This window comes from Bufo bufo, chromosome 8, assembly GCF_905171765.1.
Source record: "Bufo bufo chromosome 8, aBufBuf1.1, whole genome shotgun sequence".
NCBI classification, from domain to species: Eukaryota; Metazoa; Chordata; class Amphibia; order Anura; family Bufonidae; genus Bufo; species Bufo bufo.
The window spans coordinates 204350340-204371687 of NC_053396.1; positions in this window are offsets into that span (position 1 = coordinate 204350340).

Sequence of the window (21348 nt, forward strand, 5' to 3'; positions counted from 1 at the left end):
CACATCTACATCCGGCGCAGGCGCATTGAGGATGAAGCGGCCGAGTGAGTGGCTGCCTCTCAGTGCGCCTGCGCCGATTGAAGATAGGTACGGCCGCGGCGCAGGCGCCAGATATTGAATGAAAACAGGCAGGGCCAGCGGAGAAAGATCCCGTTCCCTGGCCCTGTCAATCAACAAGCGGAGGGGGCGTCATTACCATCGGAGGATGCGGCTGCTACCAGCAAGTAGCCGCCCTACTTGCTGGTAGCAAGGTAATTTACATATTATAAAAATAGGGTTTTAGCAAATTCTACTGAACCAAAATTATTATTTTACTTATGTATGGATAAATCGCAGTGTAGGGGTTATTATTAAGCAAAAAAAAAAAAAACGGTTTAGTGGGCTGACAGCTATAACTTCTCGACATCCACAGTAGTATTACAGCAAATGTGGGGTCTTTAAAGATGGCATCTGGAGCGGAGCAAATGCCATAGCAATCAACTACCTAGCAGGCAACAGTGCCTGTTGTTTCACACAGTGAACACCCAAGACTAATGTCCTTGAACGGCGATTATGCCGATCACGCACATTTAACTCCTCAGATGACTTGGTCAAATGTGACCACGGCGTCTGAGAGGCTGAAAACCCAGAAGCACGTGCTTGTTGGGCGGGAACGTCTCGCCCGCGTGGAGATTGGGGAAAGTGTTCCACTGCAGTAATAAGCCAGAGCCTGTACTAGGCTTCTAGGTTTATTACTTGTTGAATCCAGCAGGTGGCAGCACTGAATTGTAATACAGCGATCTTGTAAAAGGTAATGGATAATATTCCATTACTCTATAGAAATTGAAGTCTAATGATTACACATTGGGGGTCTAATCTGGGCCTTAACCCCTTAAGGACTCAGCCCTAATTCACCTTCAGGACTTGGGCATTTTTTGCAAATCTGACCAGTGTCACTTTAAGTGCTGATAACTTTAAAACGAATTGACTTATCCAGGCCATTCTGAGATTGTTTTTTCGTCACATATTGTACTTCATGACACTGGTAAAATGAAGTTAAAAAAAATCATTTTTATTTATAAAAAAAATACCAAATTTACCAAAAATTTGTAAAAAATTGCAAATTTCCAAGTTTCAATTTCTCTACTTCTATAAAATATAGTAATACCTCCAAAAATAATTATTACTTTACATTCCCCATATGTCTACTTCATGTTTGGATTATTTTGGGAATGATATTTTATTTTTTGGGGATGTTACAAGGCTTAGAATTTTAGAAGCAAATCTTGAAATTTTTCAGAAATTTTCAAAAACCCAATTTTTAGGGACCAGTTCAGGTCTGAAGTCACTTTGTGAAGCTTACATAAAATAAACCACCCAAAAATGACCCCATTCTATAAACTACACCCCTCAAGGTATTCAAAACTGATTTTACAAACTTTGTTAACCCTTTAAGTGTTCCACAAGAATTAATGGAAAATAGAGATACAATTTCAAAATTTCACTTTTTTGGCAGATTTTTCATTTTAATAATTTTTTTCCAGTTACAAAGCAAGGGTTAACAGCCAAACCAAACTCAATATTTATGGCCCTGATTCTGTAATTTACAGAAACACCCCATATGTGGTCGTGAACCGCTGTACGGTCACACGGCAGGGCGCAGAAGGAAAGGAATGCCATACGGTTTTTGGAAGGCAGGTTTTGCTGGACTGTTTTTTTTGACATCATGTCTCATTTGAAGCCCCCCTGATGCACCCCTAGAGTAGAAACTCCATAAAAGTGACCCCATCTAAGAAACTACACCCCTCAAGGTATTCAAAACAGATTTTACAAACGTCGTTAACCCTTTAGGTGTTCCACAAGAGTTATTGGCAAATGGAGATGAAATTTCAGAATTTCAATTTTTGGGCAAATTTTCCATTTTAATCCATTTTTCCCAGTAACAAAGCAAGGGTTAACAGCCAAACAAAACTCAATATTTATGGCCCTGATTCTGTAGTTTACAGAAACACCCCATATGTGGTCGTGAACTGCTGTACGAGCACACAGCAGGGCGCAGAAGGAAAGGAATGCCATGCGGTCAATGATTTGAGTAGGCACCTTGTTCCAATAACCGCCCGCCGGGCGGCGGTGATCGGAACAACACAGATACGTCATGGGTCCCTAAGGGGTTAAAAAAGTTTTAAAAAAAGTAAAAAAGTTTCAAAAATATATATAAAAAATCTAAATATTCAAATCACTCACCTTTCATCCAAAAAAGAAATAAATAAATAAGCAAAATATACATCATATGCATCGGTGTGTACTATTAAAATATAAAAAAAAAAACATATCATGCGGTGAATGGCATAATGGGAAAAAAAAATCTGAGGCCTGTTAGAGAATATTAGTGATCAAACAGCAACATGAAAACCAAGGAACACACCAGACAGGTCAGTGATAAAGTTGTGGAGAAGTGTAAAGCTGGGTTAGGCTATAAAAAATATCCTAAGCGCTCACGCACCACTGTTCAATCCATCATTCGAAAATAGAGTATGACACAACTGCAAACCTACTAAGACATGGCCGTCCACCTATACTGACAGCCCAGGCAAGAAGAGCACTAATTAGAGAAGCAACCAAGAGGCCTATGGTTGCTCTGGAGGAGCTGCAGAGATCCACATCTCAGGTGGGAGAATCTGTCCACAGGATAACTATTAGTCGTGTACAACACAAATTTGGCCTTTATAGAACAGTAGCAACATGAGAGCCATTTTTGAAAGCAAGTCCCGTTTGCAGTTTGCCACAAGCCATGCAGGGGACACAGCAAACATGTGGAAGAAGGTGCTCTGGTAAAATGAACTTTTTGGCCTAAATGCATAATGCTATGTGTGGTGGACAACTACCACAGCACATCACTCAGAACACACCATCCCCACCAAAACATAGTGGTAGCAGCATCATACTATGGGGAGGCTTTCTTCAGCAGGGACAGGGACGATGGTCAGAGTTGATGGGAAGATGGATGGAGTTAAATACAGGGCAATACTGGAGGAAAACCTGGTAGAAGCTGCAGAAGACTTGAGACTGGGGTGGAGGTTCACCTTCCAGCAGGACAACGACCCTAAACATCCAGCCAGAGCTACAATGGAAGGTTTTAGAACAAAGTATAATCATGTGTTAGAACTGACCAGTCACAGTCCAGACCTGAATCCCATTGAGAATCTGTGACAAGACTTGAAAATTACTGTTCACAGACGCTCTCCATCCAATCTGACGGAGCGCGAGCTCTTCTGCAGTAGAAGAATGGGACAAATTTGGGCTGAATACAAATGCACGCCACACACGTTTCAGATTTTTGTTTATTTAAATTTTTAAAAGCCATGTATTATTTTCTGTTCACTTCACACATACTTGATACTTTGTGTTGGTCTATCACATACAATTCCAACAAAATATATTGATGTTTGTGGGTGTAATGTGGAAAAATGTGGAAAAGGGGTATGAATACTTCTTCAAGGCACTAGAGAGAGATAGATAGATAGATAGATAGATAGATAGATAGATAGATAGATAGATAGATAGATAGATAGACAGGAGATAGATAGATAGATAGATAGTCTGTATATGACAGACTCAGAGGTTATTTTCAAGCCTTCTGCTGCCATATATACCATCTGTACCCCCAATCACTTTGGTGAGGAAGCCATGGATAACAGAAGGAGTTCCCTCGCTTAGGTGCCCTGGAACCTAAAGGCGTAAATGTTCATGTGTAACACCCTAGTGTTACCACTTCTGCACCCTGCTACTGTCTTTATTGGTCTAACTTTATGTCATCTTGTGTATTTATTCCAGGTCCTATACACTGTGCATTCCTATTTTGTTATGCAACTGTTATGTTCATGTAATATGCCTGGGTCACCAGCAGGTGGCAGCAAATACGGCAGATCTGTACTTAGATAGAATGGAACATTCCATTCTAACCCCCCTCTGGAGAGAAGTGGGTGAGTCTTACTTCCTGCAGGAAGGGTGGGGACCAGTGAGCTTCAGTCTAGCTTACCCCCAGCTAGGGGAAGGGTATGCAGGGGCATGTCTCTGCTGGCCATGGAGGCAAAGCTTGAAGCCTCAGGAGCAAGGAGGAAAGTTCCCTGGCATACAGAGAAGAAGTGTAGCATACAGAAGAAGCTGAGTTATACAGCCAGCCTGTCAGTCCAGCAGATTCAGAGAGAAACAGAGACATAGCAGAGTTGAGTTTGGATCAGCAAACTCCGACACTCCGGCTGTTCTGAAACTCCCAGAGTGATTCATTAACTTCTATGGGAGTTAGAAGAGCAGTCAAGAATGTTTGCATGCTGGGAGTTGTAGTTTCACAGCAGCTGGAGTTCCGAAGGCTGCTGATCCCTGTCCTCGGACATGCACGATAAATCTTCCCCCTTATCCCTAGTCCAGAAAACAGCGCCATAATTTTCATGCCATAAAGAAATATTTTTCCGCTTACGAATTTTATTTCCACTTTAGCAAACTCTGGTGACCGTGTCCTAAAATGATACGAAAAAAATATCATCTGCAATCCTGTGATTTGAACACTAGATGGCAGCAGATACACACTCATCTCATGCGACAGGTTCATTTCCCGCGCTTCCTCTGTGCCGTGTCATGAACCGAATCAACATTAATCCAGATGGACGTCATTCATGTTTCCTAGAAAATGTGACTCGTCGGTCATATCGCTCTATCGGCAATATTAGGATGAGGATGAGCGCCATTGTGCGGTAAAAATAAAATCTACATAAAAAAGAGTCACATCAGTTATTACACACTGGTCAGTATGTAATATGTTAGGTTTTACATTGTGGGGATTAGTATTGGTACCCCCACAATGTATAATTGTTGCAAACTTTACTGTTTGTGGTGCAACCCACCTCGAGTGCGATTCTCCACATTATTGAGCCCCATAGAGGCTCTGTCTTCATGTCCTGTCCCTTTTGACTTTACTTGTATTGATTGTGTTACTGTATTGAATAAAAATTATATTTTTTATCATAAAACATCCTCGTTCTTTTTGGTACAGTATGTAATATGCTCAAGAGCTGTATTCATAATGCTGATGGCTGTCAACATGCCTGCTGACAGGCATTATACAGAAGAGAGCGGATCTTGCCACCCAGTCTAGAAGGGCCTGGGGCCTGTTTCCCGCTCCACGCCCTTTCATTCACCTGGGACTCACAGCCTCTTCCCTCCTCCCATTGTATGTGTGATTTCACGCTGGAGGTAACTGGGATCTGCTGGCTGTGTGTCGGACTTTATGCACCTATCATAAATTGTCTATACGGCATAGGTAAGTTAGCGTTAGGTCCCGTGCCATTTTGAGAGACCTTGACGGAGTGCGCGGGCTCCGGTATGTTCTTGATATAAGAATATATTGGCGAAAGTCTCATTTTAATATCAGTGTGAGGGTTTATCCATATATTGTCAATTACATCTATCTACCATTGTAGTGCACTATTTTCAGTGATTTTTTTTCTTTTACATGGCCCAATAACGGACCAATATGACCATACTTGCCAACATTGTAGTTAATAAATTCAGGACAGGTAAGCCCTGCCCACAGAACCACCCCCAATTCCACTGAGACCACTCATTTATGGGCTTACATAAACCATGCTTATTCTCGGCCTGAAACAGCCCAAACTTGCCGGGACTATCTCTAAAATCTAGGGAGTGTCAGCGATGTGATTGACCATACAAAAAGTTGATTGGCGCTTGTTTAGGGGTCTTTACTCAGCCTATGCAAACTGGGATCATTTTGTGGCGATCTGTCTACAGTTATAGGGCTGCCCTCAACCAGCTACCTGTGAATCTATACTCACCTGCTCCCCGCTGCTCCATTCCATCTGCTGGGCTCCCGTTCCCTGTCAATTTCCACGTGGACAAGGTCAAGTGCGCCACTTCCCTAGACGAGTACCCTGCAACCTCTTCATAGAATACCAAGCACAGCGCCGTACGTTGTATAGTGGTCACGCTTGGTATGACAGTGTCACAGCCTCGGTGTTGTGTGCTGTGACACGTTTGCCGTACCTGCCGGTTGCCAGGGGCAACGCTTTGATGTCGGCTTGTATGTGCTATTCTCCCGCTCTCCTGGTTCCTCCCCTGTCTGGTGCTGGAGGGGTTAACTACCTTGCTGGGTGTGGTCACTAGGTGCTTCTTATACCTGTGGCCTTTGGCCAGGAGTCAGTTGTACTCCAGCCTTGGTGTGTGCTGGAGTTATGCTCCTTGTCTGGATGTTCCATCCTCCTGTGTGAGGGCCACCTAGTGGGACATCGATGTCTCCAGCGATGTCTTCCTTATGTCTCCTCCATTTTCCCTACCTTACCTGTTGTTATATTATGGCTGGGTCTATGTTCTGGGGTTGTTGTACGTCTAGTTGTTGTTCCGTGTCTTGTCAGTGTTTGGTGTGTTCTGTCCAGCATGGATGCTAGATGTTGCCCTGTTTGTCTGTTGTGGCCTCCGGAAGGGGTCTCATGGTTTCTGGGAGGGGTGAACCAAAAGTCAAGTTTGTGAGCTGTTGCTGGAGTGCTGGTTCCTATGTGTGTCAGTACGTACTGAGTCTGGTATGGTGTTTGGATTGCAGTACGGTTGCATGGGTTCCAGTTCACCTTGGTGTGGTCTTCTGTTGTGCCGTCCAGCAGCTGCGGCAGGTAAGTTACTATGCCTTCCTGGGTTCTGTGTTCAGTGGTTATCCCTGCCACTGGATACTTATCTGCCGTTCCACTTGGCTTCCTCTCCTTGCCGTTAGGCCTGCAGAGACTCCTGCTCATCCGTGTCTTGGAAGAACATGTTGTCTCTCCCCTGCTCCTGTGTGAGGGATTATCAGGGCGACTCAGGGTCCTAGGTATCCTGGGTATGAGCCGTCCTACCATCCAGGTCCGCTCATACGGTGAGGAGTTAGGGCGAGGATTAGGGACGCTTTAGGAGGTGACCTGCTCCCTGATCCCGACATCCTGGCCTAGCTGCTTCCCCGCATACCCGTTATCATACGGTGGGGCGTTTCCCCCACTCCCCACCGTGACAGACAGCTCATTCTCATTCACTTGAATGGGACTGAGCTGCAGAAAGGCTGTGTGACCAAAGATGTGACGTCACAGGACAAGGAAGAGGCTGAAGATGTCACCCAAGCTTCTAACCTCTAACAGCTGAGTATAGGTCATTTAGGTCCTGGAAAACCCATTTAAAAAATTATATCCTGGCTGCCTATAGCCACCACTAGAGGGAGCTCACCAGACCATTCTAGGGTTAGCTCTCTCTAGTGGTCACTGCAGGCAGCCATAATGGTATGGATGACATATATGTCAGTACAGAGGATCTGAAAACTATAAACATATATTAAGAACTTAATCAGCACAGAAGTGTGGACCTATTAAACAGGGTGGACATTCCCTTGAAGGCTACAATGACTGTGTGTCAGTAGCAGTAGTCACACTCTAATGTGCAGAAAAAAATAGGAATTCAATGCAAAATCAAAAAACAGAAACCGTCTTTAACAAGTAGAAAATTCCCAGGGATAAATCATTAAACCTGGGGTTGTCCCCAGCATATGAGGAACTATAGTGGTGCATGTAGCTAATAACTGTACGAAGGCCAAGAAGTACTGATCTCACTGTGCCGCACCTTCATCAGGCTGTGGCAGCTGCAGATGTTTATGCAAGGGATTTAGAGGTCTGTATCTGAAAGTGTTCAGCAAATACCAATAATTACATGGAATGAGAACAATGTGTGCAGAAACAAAGCCTCTCTCGTCCACAGGTGGTGTCTGGCTGTGTCTGCATACCCAGCTTTCTCCATTCATGGTTATGGGGTTAAATGATCATGCTCAGCTATTTTCAGAAGCCCCATAGCAGAGTATGGAGAGGAGGATGTGCCGCATGAGCAGATACCTCTCCATTCAATCATATGGGATTTCCAAAAATAGCCGACCGAGTACTTGACTATATTTCAGAAGTCCCTTAGTGAATGGAGAAAACTGCGCCTGCGCGACACGACATGTTCTTCCAATCACACTGAAGCTCCATTCCTGAAATAGGAGTAGGACCCAGAGGTGTGGCAACACCTATCAGATATTTATATCTATAAGATATGTCATCAATGTCCCAGATGGGAATACTCAATTGTGACATTTAGTAAAACACGTCCACGATCCAGCAGCTGGGACCTCCAGATTTAGAGAAGCGGGGATCCCATTCCCTGTTTGGAGCAGAGAGAGGTCACTGTAATAATAAATCTTCTAATAGTCTGTCCAATAGGGGATGCGTAGAAAGAAAAGAAGAAAAGATGAAAGGACCAAGGACTGAACCCTAAGGAACCCCAACAGCAAGAGGGAGAAGAAGGAAGTAGAACCAGCCAATGATACATTGAAGGGGCGGTCAGAGAGATAGGAAGAAACCAAAAGAGAACTATGTCTTTAAGGCCAATAGATTAGAGCATGGTGGGAAGGAGATGGTGGTCCACAGTGTGAAATGCTGCAGAGAGATCAAGGAAAATTAGTAAAGAGTAGTCACTGTTGCATTTAGCTGTCAGGAGGTTGTTTGACATATCGGTAAGGGCAGTTTCTATAGAATGTAAGGTACGAAAACCAATGGGTCAAGGAGCAAGTTAACAGAGAGATAGAGGATAAGACAAAAGTAGACCAGGTGCTCCAGTAGTTTAGAGATGAGGGGAGATTAGAGACAGGCTTGCAGTTAGCTGCACAGGATGGGTGAAGAGTTTTTTTTTTAATAATGGGGTTATGGCAGAGGAGGGGAAGATACCAGAAGAGAGTGAGAGAGAAAGGTTGAAGATTTTAGTTAGGCGAGTGGTGACACCCAGGGATAGAGACTGGAGGAGGTAATAGGATCAGTAGTGCATGTGGTAGGTCAAGAAGAGGAGAAGAGTCTGGAGACTTCCTCTGTGACTGGGTCGAATGTGCAGAATGAACTATGCGGGGAGGAAGGGAATCAATGACACTTAGAAGCTGGGAGAAAATTTCCTGATGGATGTTTTCTATTTTATCGTTGAAGTAGGTGACCAGATCTTCAGTGCAGAGGTCTGTAATAGGCACCTGCACTTTTGGACTGACGAGGGAGTCAAAAGCGTCAAAGCTATTTTTTGGTATTATTGGGTAGTGAGGAGATCAGGGTCGTAAAAAGTAGGTCGGTTTGGCAAAGTTATAAGTTATCACCATAAGTTTTTCTCCATAGGAGTTGAACACTTCTGCGGCATCGGTTTGAGATGTATGCCAGGGTTGCTTTCATCTCTCTTTGGAGGTTCTGAATGTAGGGGGCGCTACTTCATCCAGGGTGCTTCTGAGGGTGACATTATCGTTTTTTGCATCCAGTTCAGGACAGGAGAGGGAAGTGATTGGGTACAATGATGACTGTAGAGAGTCTGTAAGTTTCTTAGTACCAATGGCATGTACATTTCTGAGTGTGTGATAAGTAGTGTATATTCAGATAGATGAGGACTTGTGACAGTAAAGGAGGTTGTGGTCGGAGAGCGGGAGAGGACAGTTAGTAAAGTCAGAAATGTAGCATAACCGGAAAAAGACCAGTTCAACTATGTTACAGTGTTTATGCATCTGAGAGTTAGAAAGTTGTGAAAGTCGGGAAGAGAGGGCTGTCAATGGGAGTTTTAAATTGCCCAAAATAATAGTTGGTATGTAGTTCTCAGGACAAGAAGTTTGGCAGCCAGGCAGCAAAGTGATCCAGGAAATGGGTGGGTGAGCCAGAGGGTCAGTATAGAACTACCACTCTGAGGGAGAGAACATAGAACACCGTAGTTTGACCTCAAAAGATGGGAATGAGACTGATGGTACTGAAAGAATGACCTGGAAAGTGGATTTTGGGGAAAGAAGGATGCCAACTCCACCACCATGTCTGTTGTCAGGTCTGGAGGTATGAGAACAATGTAGGCCATCAGAGATCTGCACGGGAAGCAGTGTCAGACTGTTGAATTCAAGCCTCTTTGAGGGCTAGCGGGTTAAGAGAATTAGTAAGAAATAAGTCGTGAACGTATGAAGGTTTGTTACACACCGACCGCGGCTGCCAGAGTGCACAGTTAAAAGAAGGTAGAGAGGACATACAACGAATGCTTATGAGATTAGCAGGGTTTTTATGGGAGATAGGGAAGGGGTTGAAATTGGAAAAGGGTGGGCCGAAGTTAGGAGAGATAGGGATACACCCTGAATTGCAAATGCTTCTGCGATTTGTAAGAGTAAGAGCTTATTGTGCTCGACCCTAGAACATGATGGGTTGAGATGAATCAGGAAGATGAATAAAGCATGTGAGATGTACATGGGGGAGGGAAGGAGAGAGGGGCTCATGTCGAGAGAGTGAAATGGAGGGTTAACAGGGAGGAAAAGAGCACATTATAAAATGGACAATGAACATAATTGTAGAAAAGCATAAAAGTGTATAAGGGCGTACCTGTCTCTTGCCCTGTCTAACTGCCATGTTTAGCTACTAGACACTTGATGACCCGTGCCTATCATCCGTCCCCCTTCCCTGCTCTGTCTAAATTTATAATGTGTGCTTGGATCTATGGGTAATCAGGCTCCTTTAGGGTCCATTCACATGTCTGCAAAGCAAATTGCGGATCCGCAAAGCACGGACACCGGCCATGTGTGTTCCGCACTTATAGAAATGCCTTTTCTTGTTCGTGGATGCGGACAAGAATAGGACATGTTCTATTTTTTTGCGGGGCCGCGGAACGGAAGTGTGGATCGGACAGCACACAGTGTCTCGTTGAAAATGAATGGGTCCGCACCTGTTCCGCAGAATTGCGGAACGGGTGCGGACCCATTTTGCGGACGTGTGAATGGACCCTTAGTAATAAACAAAAGCAGGAAGAATTAATCAAAAATCAACACACACACATATTGCCCTGGCTGTCTCATAGAATGCACTAAGGATCAAACAGTCTAAGGCCTCATGCACGCGACCGTTGTGTGCATCCGCGTCCGTTCCGTCATTTTTCACAGTTTAGCGGAGGTCTCATTCATTTCTATGGAGCTGTGAAAAAGAACTGATAGTCCTCCGTTTTTTCTCCGCGTCCGTGATCCGTGATTCCAGTCCGTCAAAAAAATATAACCTGTCCTATTCTTGTCAGTGGAAAACGGAGGACGGAACCCATTCAAGTCAATGGGTCAGTCAAAAAAAACGGATGCACAACTGGTATGTCATCCGTGTCCGCGTCCGTGTCCGTTTTTTTCTACAAGACCTTGGTGCAATAAAATTACACTTTTCATTAACCTTCCTTTTTTCCCCCGTCAGACAAAAAAAAAAGGAAGACACAAGCAAACACAACTGAAGCAAAATCGGACACGGACCACTGAAGCCAAATCACTGACAGTGAAAAAACACTGTCGTGTGCAGGAGGCCTAAGGCTTAGTTCACACTTCAGTTATTTGGTCAGTTATTTCGATCATTAATTGTGAGCCAAACCAGGTGCAAACCCAGAATATATGTAAATGAAATGATTACACTTGATCTCTGAGGAGCTTCACTACTGGTTTTTGATCACAATAACTGATGAAAATAACTGAAGTGTAAACACTGCCTTAGGCCTCATGCACACGACCGCTGTTTTATTCCGTGTCCGTTGTTCCGTTTTTCGTGATTTTCTGCGGACCTGTTGACTTTCAATGGGTCCGTTGAAAACTCGGCTAATGCACCGTTTGTCATCCGTGATCCGTGGTTCCAGTCCGTCCAAAAAATATAACCTGTCCTATTTTTTTCACAGCAAACGGTTCGCGGACCCATTCAAGTCAATGGGACCGTGAAAAAACGCGGAGGCACACAAGATTGTCATCCGCGTCCGCGCGTCCACGTCCGTTTTTTTCCTATCATTTGCATGGCAAACTTGACTTAGACTTTTTTTTACTTTCCTACATGTCTGGTGGTCCTCCAAAAATAAAGGAAGACACACGGAATCAAAAACGGAAACGGATCACGGAACAACGGAACCCCATTTTGCGGAACGGAACACAACAACGGTCGTGTGCATGAGGCCTTAGGCCTCTTGCACATGAACATTTTTTTTTCAGTTTACGTTCCGTTTTTTGCGTTCCGTATACGAACCGTATACGGAACTATTCATTTCAATGGATTCGAGGGGGAAAAACGGAAGGTACTCCGTATGCCTTCCGTTTCCGTATTTCCATTTTTCCGTTCCGTTCAAAGATAGAACATGTCCTATTATTGTCCACATAACGGACAAGGATAGTACTGTTCTACCAGGGGCCAGCTGTTCCTTCCCGCATAAAACGGAATGCACATGGACGTCATCCGTATTTTCTCCGAATCCGGTTTTTTTTGCGGACCGCAAAATACTGAAAAAGCCATACGGTCATGTGCAAGAGGCCTAATAGTGATCTGCCGGCGGCACATCGCTGTCCTGCATTGGGATAAGCGATGGCATAGCGATCGTTCCTCCCCATGTTGCGGAGGACATGGCTGCATGTAATCCTCTGCTAGGATCACACCAGCAGCATCGGGGTGTCTAATACACCCTCTAGGGCTTTATTACACCAACAGATTATCTGACAACATTTCTGACCAATTATTGGCCAGATGTTCGCACACGCAGATCTTTTGTTCTGATTGGACAGACATTGGTCAGATAATCTGTTGGTGCAGTACGGCCCTTACAGCCGTTATAAAGATGATATCAGCTCAATGCAGGGTCACTGTATTTATGCAGCGAGCTGGACCCCTTCTTTCTTGAGTTTAGTAGGGCCCCCTGCGGCTCCAGAGCCTCCACTGATCAAGACATGTAATAAAAGTATTTGGCTGGAACTAAAGTGCAATGATGAAATCCTGCGACTCCCAAAAACCACCCACTGCGCCATGTAACGGACGGGGCGTGCCGGTTACAGGTGAGTGACTGGGATTGTGCTAGGAGACTGTACTCTGGATACTATCGATACCTTGACGGCGTTGTTATTATTACTACTGTATTTATGAGTATTTTTTATCATTAACCCATCAATGACTCTCCGTAAAGGGGCTGTTCCACCATCTTTTATATATATAAAAATGAATTTCTGTCTGGACGTTCTTTATGTGCGACCAAACGACTGGACTGATCTCCACCAAATTTGGTTTTAGACCGTTCCTGAGATACTCCCAAAAAATGACCCACATTCAAGCCTGCAAGTCTTTCTCTTCAAATCCCAACTGCCATAAACACAGTTTTACTCCAGGTTTCCATAACAACCCAGCCATTTTTCTTTACTGCTTAAAGGGGCGGGCACAGTGAAGGTCACTGTTTTTAAAGGGGCGGGCACAGTGGAAGTCACGGTTATTAAAGGGGCGGGCACAGTGGAGGTCACTGTTATTAAATGGGCGGGCACTGTGGAGGTCACTATTATTAAAGGGGCGAGCTCAATGAAGGTCCCTGTTAAAGGGGCGGTCACTGTGAAAGTCACTGTTAAAGGGGCAGCCACTGTGAAAGTCACTGTTAAAAGGGCGGTCACTGTGAAAGTCACAGTTAAAGGGGCGGTCACCGTAAAAGTCCCTGTTAAAGGGACAGTCATTGTGAAAGTCACTGTTAAAGGGGCGGTCACTGTGAAAGTCACTGTCAAAGGGGCAGCCACTGTGAAAGTCACTGTTAAAGGGGCAGTCACTGTTAAAGGGGCGGTCACTGTTAAAGCGGCGGCCACTGTGAAAGTCACTGTTAAAGGGGCGGTCACTGTGAAAGTCACAGTTAAAGGGCGGTCACCGTAAAAGTCCCTGTTAAAGGGACAGTCATTGTGAAAGTCACTGTTAAAGGGGCGGTCACTGTGAAAGTCACTGTCAAAGGGGCAGCCACTGTGAAAGTCACTGTTAAAGGGGCGGCCACTGTGAAAGTCACTGTTGAAGGGGCGGTCACTGTTAAAGGGGCGGTCACTGTTAAAGGGGCGGCCACTGTGAAAGTCACTGTTAAAGGGGCGGTCACTGTGAAAGTCACTGTCAAAGGGGCAGCCACTGTGAAAGTCACTGTTAAAGGGGCGGTCACTGTTAAAGGGGCGGCCACTGTGAAAGTCACTGTTAAAGGGGCGGTCACTGTGAAAGTCACTGTCAAAGGGGCAGCCACTGTAAAAGTCACTGTTAAAGGGGCAGTCACTGTTAAAGGGGGTCACTGTGAAAGTCACTGTTAAAGGGGCGGTTACTGTGAAAGTCCCTGTTAAAGGGACGGTCACTGTGAAAGTCACTGTTAAAGGGGCGGTCACTGTGAAAGTCACTGTCAAAGGGGCAGCCACTGTGAAAGTCACTGTTAAAGGGGCGGTCACTGTTAAAGGGGCGGCCACTGTGAAAGTCACTGTTAAAGGGGCGGTCACTGAGAAAGTCACTGTTAAAGGGGCAGCCACTGTAAAAGTCACTGTTAAAGGGGCAGTCACTGTTAAAGGGGGTCACTGTGAAAGTCACTGTTAAAGGGGCGGTTACTGTGAAAGTCACTGTTAAAGGGACGGTCACTGTGAAAGTCACTGTTAAAGGGACAGTCACTGTGAAAGTCACTGTAAAAGGGGCGGTCACTGTGAAAGTCACTGTTAAAGGGGTGGTCACTGTAAAAGTCACTTTTAAAGGGGCGGGCACTGTGGAAGTCATTGTTAAATGTGCGGTCACTGTAAAGGTCACTGTTAAAGGGGCAGCCACTATGAAGGTCACTGTTAAAGAGGTGGTCAATGCTAAAGGGGCGGTCACTGTTAAAGTGGCAGGCACTGTTAAAGGGGCGGGCACTGTGAAGGTCATTGTTGAAAGGGCAGCCACAGTGGAGGTCAATGTTAAAGAGGCGGACACTTAGGGGGGAAAATCTAATAACAGCATTAGAGGATGGATCGCTGAACAAAGCGGGGAATGATATTCCGTTACTTCGAGTAATTCATAAAGTTTGGTGGAAAGCGAGGAAAGTAGCAGGGATACAAGGTTACACTATGTTTACCCTAATTTGGCCCAATCTCATGTATGCAGAATTGCAGAAAGTGTCTAATGTTCAGATTTGGGGACTATATGGACTCACTCATATGCATCAGATATATACGATGGGGGCACCCTGAAAGAATATGCCCAATTACAACGTGAGATTCAGCTTCCACACTCCCAATCTTACCTATATTTGCAGCTTCGGCATGCTATCAATTTCCAAGAAAAGGTAGAAGGGATTGGACCGGCCTCCAAGCAATCGATTATAGATCTGGCGGGCTCTGGGGGATCCACTTCTGGGGTTATATCGCTACATTACAGCAGTCTTATGGAAATGCAATTTAAAAGGCAGCCTCTCCGATTGCATGATAAATGGCGGAAAGATATCTCCGACTTGACGGAAGACCAGTGGCACACAGTGCTAGAAGGGTTTACTGATATAGCGGTGGGCGAAACACACAGAATGTCACAGAGTTTATCGGACACCTGCCCTCCTACGGAAAAGGGGAGAATGTTTGTTCTCTTTATTGCTTTAAAATCTCTTAATAAAAACAATCTGATTTTAAAAAAAGAGGCGGATACTGTGGAGGTCATTCTTAAAGGGGCGGGTACTGTAGAGGTCACTGTTATGGGGGAAACTGTTGATATCTTTTTACGACACACAAAGCCGGGTCCTTCTGCTAGTTTAATATCATTTTAATGTAATTCAGCATGAAAAACCTTTACTTTTGTCTTTTGCAATCTACTTTCTGTTTCGAAACAGGATTCAGTTGTGAGATATTCTCTTTACTTCATTATAATGTCGCCCCCCTGGTGTTTAACCCTTTAGTAACCACGCACATTTTTTTTTAAATCGCATTCCAAAAGCTAAAACTTTTTTTGTTTTTTCACCAATGTACCTGGGCTTATTTTTTGCAGTTTTTAATGCACCCTTTTGGGTACTTATAATCATTGATTAAAGGCAGCTGTTTAGCTAAAAAGGCATATTAGTGGTCACTAAAGGGTTAGGGCTCGTGCACACAAACGTTTTTTGAGTTCAGTATGCGTTTTGAGTTCATTCATTTCAATGGGTCAGCAAAAAAAAGTGTCTCCGTATGCATTCCGTTTCTGTATTTTTGTTCCGTTCAAAGATAGAACATGTCCTATTATTGCCCGCAAATCACATTCCATGGCTCGATTCAAGTCAATAGGTCCGGAAAAAAAAACGGAACACATACCGAATGTACTCCATATGTCTTCCGTATCCGTTCTGTTTTTGCGGAACCATCTATTGGAAATGTTATGCCCAGCCCAATTTTTTCTTTGTAATTACTGTATACTGTATATGCCATACGGAAAAAACGGAACGGAAAAACGGAACGGAACCGTAAACACTACTGAAACAAAAAACGGATCCAAAAAACGAGAAAAAAAAAAGGATCCATAAAAATGGCCCGCGAAACACTGAAAAAGCCATAAGGTCGTGTGCATGAGCCCTTAATCTGTATAGTTATGTGCACGTCCACCTACTGAGGTGGTCGCACATGCTCAGTTCTGTCCTTCACCGGCCACCAGTTGTATCTGCTGTGAAGTTACCGAGAGACAGCTGCAGCAGAGAGGACATGCCCCCTGAGCTGTGATAAGGAGAGAGCTGCAGAAGATAGGACACACGCCTTTATTTTTCATTGACATGGTGGTATGATGTCTTGTGCATAATTTAGGGGCACAAATAAATTATATGCCATATTTTCCACTTTATAAAACACACTTTTACCCTGAAAAGTGGGGGGGAAATGACAGTGCGTGTTATAAAGCAAATAATAGTGAGTGCTTTCATTATGGAAGTGCTCAATAGTATGTAGGAGATGTGGGAAGCGGTGACTGTAGCGCTGCTAGCACTTCCTGTACTCTCCGCTCCCTGGTCTTCCTTTGGGCGCCGCACTGCACTGTTCTGAGTACGTACAGCATCAGGACATAGTGCGCACCTGATATTGTACACACTCAAGTCACAGTGCAGATCGGGCCCGGAGAAGACAAGGGAGCGGTGAGTGCAGGAGAGACCCCTGAATCTGCAGAGTAGAGGGGGAGCAGAATAGGAAAGTTAATTTATTTATTTTATCTCTGACTGGGGGTCTGATCTGAGCTTTGAAGGGGGTCTGATCTGAGGTCTGACATGAGGGTCTGATCAAATATAAAGGTCTAATCTGAGGTCTGACCTATTATAGGGGTCTGATATAAATTCTGATATGGGGGTCTGATTTGAGATCTGATAAGGGGGTCTGATATGGGGTCTGATCTGAGGTTTGATATGGGGGTCTCATCTGAGGTCTGATATGGGGCTCTGATGTGAGGTCTGATATGGGGTCTAATCTGAGGTCTTATCTGAGATCTGATATGGGGGTTTTATCTGAGATCTAATATGGGGGTCTGATCTGAGATCTGATATAAGGGGCTGATCTAAAGTCTGATGAAGATTAGGGATCTAATTTGGGGTCTGATGAAGATTGGGGGTGTGTTCTGAGGTCTGATGAAAAATATTACAGTATTTTCATATTTTCCCCCTCTAAAACCTAGGTGTGTGTCATCATCAGCTGCGTCTTATAAAGAGAAAAATACAGTAATAAAAAAATAAATAAATTTGCATCATGAATATATGAAAGAGTGACTTTTGCTATTGTTTTGTTTTGCTGCTAAATTAATTCTTCCGGTTATGATGGTTGTGTGCAGTGCAGGGTTTGGGGTTTTTTCATGCAATGTGTGTGCAATAGAGCACGACACAGGTATACGCTGACGCTAAATTATGCAATGACTGGGTCAGGTGTAGATGATAGTCTATAGTTTATTCGTGACGCCAATTGCAGCGTGCGCAGGGTACTATCACAGGGCCCTCCCAAGGTGTTACAACGCACGTCCCAGGTTAGGAATGCCAGAGTGGTGTAATGGTCTATAATGTCTCTATAGGTGATGATAATGGTTTCAACGGTGTCTCCTACCTGGGTACGGCTGGACTCCTGGCTCCTGGCTCACTTGCAATAAATTGAGTGTGGTGATAGTAGGAGTAATAGAGGGCTTTTGCAGCAGAAATTGATGTCCAGACCTTTAGGTGAAGTTCAAACTTGTCTTTACTTAAGATAACTTGAATCCAAACAGAATACAGCTTTGGTCCTTGGTCCCAGCAGGTATTGGCAATGGTTGGGAGGAATAAATCTTCTGCACTATAAATCTGGAGCTTGCAGGAAAAGACGTTTTGTAGCTCTGTAACTGTGGCAGGAATTTAGCTTCTGCACTTCTCTTTATCTTCTGCTTTGTGGGGACAGACTAGCTGAGGAGGAATATGGCTTATCCTAGGTCTCTGGACTTTACTCACAGATAGGCTCTGAGGGAATGCTTTCGTCCTGGAACTCTGGAGATTGTCTGCTTTCTTGTCATCCAGCTGAGGCTGCAGGGCTCAGTCTGGGTATGTGATCAATGTCTCAGCCGAGACAAGATCAAGGCTTACTTCCCTATGCAGGTGGACTCTTGAACTCTATCACACAGTCTTCCCCAACAGGGGTGGCTGGCACACTGACCTAACTTCCTTCTCCTCCCATCCTGCAGGATGTGGGAACAGTCCACACCTCCACAGGGGGGGAGCTAAGCGTGAATGAACCATTCCAGCCTAGATATACTAAACTTTAACTAATTCCTTACCAACACATTGCTGCCACCTGTTGGTCAACCTGGAAAATTACAAGGAAATTTACATTTAACATGGTTTTTGATGCACATTTGTGAAGTACATAAGCAAATTACATCCGATGACAATGTAAAGGCTCTTAGGAGATAGTAGCGGTGTAGAGGCGTGTAGTAACACAACTCTGGGGTGTTACATATGCACAATAAAATGTATTTTATATTAAATCATCACTTTTTTATGGATATTTTTTTCGTTTTTAATATTTTTATTAGTTTATTACATTTTAATACCATTAAAGGATTACTATTTTAAAACTATTTTTCTTACTGATTTTCACATTTTTTTTCTTCAGATATTAGCTGTAAGTATATGGACTTACAAAACGCAGTAGAAACATGCTGCTTTTTTAATTACATTTTTCTTCACTCGACATTTTTTGTGGTCCATGGCATTCGCAGCATGCTCTGGCTATGGTGTTTTTGTGTTTTTGGCTCATTTGCTGCCACTCATAATCAATAGACATCCATCTTTTTTACCCCTAAACTGAAAACCGCATGTATCAATGTGCGTTGTGTTCTTACATGGTGGTCTTTTTCACAATGGCTTTTATTTCATAGAGAGGTATAGAGGAAGTGACATCATAGGGGAGTACCTTCCTTTTTTTAAAACACATGACTGAAAAAATGCATGTGCTAAAACACACTATTTGTCAAAAATGGAAAAAAAAGCACCCCAAAAACTGAAAAAAAATTAAAATAAATTCATCAAAGATCAGCATTACAAAATGGCACATGACAGATGGGATGGGAGCGCTGTACACATTTCACCCCGTGCCCCCCTGGCAATACGGAAACCAATGGAAAATAGTAATAATAATTTAACCCCAGACTCACAGCTTCATGAGCACAAAATTTGTAGTTTTTCCATAAACCTGGCGTGGCTCTAGGAAAAAGTCTGGACTAGAACTGCTGCGATAAAATACTTGCCATTAACGGAAACTTTCATAGTCATTAAGAACAGGAGATGATGAGGAAGTAGTGTCAACTATGTTGTGGAAAAGTTAAAAAGACAGCAGCGATGGTAGCGTCACGGGACAAAAAACGATAGTTAACCCAGTGGAGCCCACTACGAGCCCAGTACATCCATGCTTTGCACAGACAGCCCTGGAATTTTAATGGACACTGTATGACGCTTCATTTCCCCTGCGGCCCCTGCAGGGACATGAAACAGTTGCTTCCAGGCTTTAATCAGCTTCAAGCAAAACTAAATTGTTCAGAGTTAGTGTCGAGCGAACCCGAACTGTAAAGTTCAGGTCCGTACCGAACTTTAAGATTTTTGGCACCCGGACCCGAACCTGAACTTTACCAGAAAAGTTTGGGATCGAGTTCGGTGTTCAGGCATTTAATAAAGCTTGTTGAAAGGCTGCAGGGCAGCCAATCAACAAGCTTTTAAGCTGTGTGCCCTTAGAAGCCATTACAGCCATGCCTGTTGGTGGAGCTCCTGTTGCAGGGAGAGGACGTGGTCGATCTGGGCCAGCTACACGCCCAAATGAAACACCTTCGTCAGGTGTACGTAGGTGGCAAAACGTTCAGCGTTATTTTGTAGGCCCGAATACCGGTGTACGACTGGTGAGGCCAAAACAAGTAGAGGCAGTAGTAGATTGGGTGGCTGACAGTGAATCCAGTTCCTTCACATTGTCTCCCACCCGGTCCCCTGCTGAAAGTGCAGAATTGGCACCTGCAGCCCATGGGCATCAGTCTTTCACCTCACCCGCTTGCAAATCAGCCAAGCAGTCTGAGCACCAAGTCATGCAGCAATCTCTTCTGCTTTTTGATGACTCTGCTGGCAGGGTTTCCAAGGGCCATCCACATAGCCATGCCCCAGAAGTGGAAGAGATTGAGTGCACTGATGCCCAACCACTTATGTTTTAAGGATGTGGACATGGGAGGACCACCGCAGCACGTCTCTGATGATGACGAAACACAGGTGCCAACTGCGGCGGCTTTCTGCAGTGTGGAGACCGGCAAGGAGGGCAGGGGTAAAGAGTCGGTGGAACATGATATGGAGGATGATGAGGTCCTAGACCCCACATGGAATCAAGGTCATGCGAGTGACGTGTGCAGTTTGGAGGAAGAGGTGGTGGTCACACAGCGCCAGCCGCACAGCAAAAGAGGGAGCAGGGTGCAAAAACAGAGTGGCCATCCCCTAGCCAGTACGCCTGCTAATGCCCACCGCACCCAGGGACTGAGCACACCAAAGCCAGCTCCAAGGAGTTCCCTGGCGTGGCAGTTTTTCAGACAATATACTGACGACAAAAAACAAGTGGTTTGCACGCTGTGCAGTCAGAGCCTGAAGCGAGGCATAAATGTTCTAAACCTGAGCACCACCTGCATGACCAGGCTTCTAAATGCAAAGCACGAGCTGCAGTGGAGTACACGCCTCAAAAACCACAAAAGATCTCAGGATCCTACTGGTCCCTCTTCTGCTGCAGTCTCTGCCTCTTCCTCCCCCTCTGGAGGGACAGCAAAACCTGCCACCCCGCAATCAGAAGATGTGGCAGCAATGCCACCACGTCCGTCACCATCACCAAGCATCTCCACAATATCCCATGGAAGCGTTCGGCTGTCCATCTAACCTCCTACCCACCAGCGATCCCTGGCCCTGAATGCCAGCATTTCTAAATTCCTGGCCTTTGAAATGCTGTCATTGTGTCTGGTGGAGATGGAGACTTTTAAAAACCTTATGGCGCTGGTTGTCCCACAATATGTTGTTCCCAGCCGCCACTACTTTTCCAGGCGAGCC